This window comes from Balaenoptera physalus (assembly GCF_965194825.1).
Source record: "Balaenoptera physalus genome assembly, contig: HAP1_SCAFFOLD_738, whole genome shotgun sequence".
Classification (NCBI taxonomy): Eukaryota; Metazoa; Chordata; class Mammalia; order Artiodactyla; family Balaenopteridae; genus Balaenoptera; species Balaenoptera physalus.
Window position 1 is genome coordinate 76021 of NW_028126027.1, and position 2534 is coordinate 78554.

A 2534-nucleotide genomic window follows, 5' to 3' on the forward strand; every position below is an offset into this window, starting at 1 on the left:
AGATATGACTTATAGAGGGAATGTAAAAACCGCTACCCTTGAACTGAATTACAAAACAGAATAGAGTCACACGTTTAGAAAACACACTATGGCTGCTTAACGGGAAAGGTGAGGTGGGGTGATTCATAAAACAAGGGTTTCAAATTATCTGAGATACCGTTCCATAAACCCAATATGTAATAGACAAGACCTACTCCTTGCTCAATGAATTGGACTCAACACCCCCTATTCACCGCCCACGAATATATCTGAATAGTAAGAATCTTAAAACCTATGCATTGATATCTCTCTGTAAGTGAGTCAAGTGGGTGTAAAGCGGCAAAAACACAGGAGTGAAAAGCAGGTAAACCCCATTATAAATATCAATTACTTTTAAAAACCCGTGAAACAAAGACAGTGAAAGAGAGAGAAATTCTTAAAAAGTCGTTCAGTGGCTGTGATGCCACCTGGATTGACCACATCTAGACCCACAGCTGATTGAGACATAAGGGTGGACACTCTTGGGGCTGAGAGGTTTGGTGAGGTTGGGTGAGCAAACGCAGACCCTATAAAGTAATACTGCGTGGTACCCATCCCATGGGTCCCAAATCTCCAGGTTCAAGGGCATCTTCCTACATCGAAAACATTCATGAGAAACCCAGAAGATGGTACACCGTGTGATCGGGAAAGGTTTCTAAAACGCACCTCATTTCTCATCTCCTTGTGCTCGGGTTCGCCATTCCAGCCGCTTTACTAGCAATCTCCCTCCTTGGAGAATCAGCACCTTTAACCTCCTGTTCCGTACAGGTTGCAATTTGTCCTGAGGATGAACGGGAAGAGGGGGAACAAATGAGAGACTAGCTCTAGGTGTTGGGACAGGCACAGGTCACTCTATTTTCCCCTCAAGAAGAAGAATTAACCACAGGCTCAGCATGCCGCCTGGGACCAGAATAGGGCCTGAAGCAATCCTGCGCTTTTGCGGCCAGCGCCCAAGAAAGCGAGTTGAAAAATGGCGCTCAGGGGCACTGCAATTCACAAACCTGCAGACTTATAAATGATGACTCTCGTCCACAAATATATTGATGGAAGGAAACGAAGAGGATTTGAAAGCAAGGCAGAATTGCAGGAAACAGATTTCAGGAGGGAGATTCGAATCGCCTTTAAAGCACAGGAAAGGCGGCAAAACCTCGACAATGATGCCCTTGGCCAAAAAGGGCGTATGCGTTTTTTCCTGAATATATTCAGGAAAAAACGCATACGCCCTTTTTGGCCAACCAAGCAACCTGGAAAGGCAAATCAGCGCTACAAAGAAGTCTCGCTTCCCATCGGTCAAAAGGGCCATGCTGAATAAAGTGTCAAAACCAGAAATGCAGGACAGGCCATGGAGAAACGGGAGCCTGGCTACGCTGATGGGCGGGATGTAAATTGCCAACAGCCACTCTGGAGAAGTGCACGGTGTGTCCTGAAACATCTACAAAACTCAGCTTAGGGAGCATAGGGCACATCCACTCATGGGCGTATAAATTGGGAAAACTAAAAATCAGCAAGACACAGGCACCCCAAAATTTAGGTCTGCTCTGTTGACAAGAACCTCCACTTGGTTACACCTTAAATATCCCAGGAAAGAGAAAAATGGATAAAGAAGTTGTGGTCCTTATGTACAATGGAATATCACTCAGCCATGAAATCAACGTCATAAGGCTAGTAGCAGCATGATGAGTGGATTTAGGTACGACGATTCTAAGTGAAATAAGTCACACAGAAAAAGACACTTATCATAAGATATGACTTATAGAGGGAATGTAAAAACCGCTACCCTTGAACTGAATTACAAAACAGAATAGAGTCACACGTTTAGAAAACACACTATGGCTGCTTAACGGGAAAGGTGAGGTGGGGTGATGCATACAACAAGGGTTTCACATTAGCTCAGATACCGTTCCATAAACCCAATATGTAATAGACAAGACCTACTCCTTGCTCAATGAATTGGACTCAACACCGCCTATTCACCGCCCACGAATATATCTGACTAGTAAGAATCTTAAAACCTATGCATTGATATCTCTCTGTAAGTGAGTCAAGTGGGTGTAAAGCGGCAAAAACACAGGAGTGAAAAGCAGGTAAACCCCATTATAAATATCAATTACTTTTAAAAACCCGTGAAACAAAGACAGTGAAAGAGAGAGAAATTCTTAAAAAGTCGTTCAGGGGCTGTGATACCACCTGGATTGACCATATCTAGACCCACAGCTGATTGAGACATAAGGGTGGACACTCTTGGGGCTGAGAGGTTTGGTGAGGTTGGGTGACCAAACGCAGACCCTATAAAGTAATACTGCGTGGTACCCATCCCATGGGTCCCAAATCTCCAGGTTCAAGGGCATCTTCCTACATCGAAAACATTCATGAGAAACCCAGAAGATGGTACACCGTGTGATAGGGAAAGGTTTCTAAAACGCACCACATTTATCATCTCCTTGTGCTTGGGTTCGCCATTCCAGCCGCTTTACTAGCAATCTCCCTGCTTGGAGAATCAGCACCTTTAACCTCCT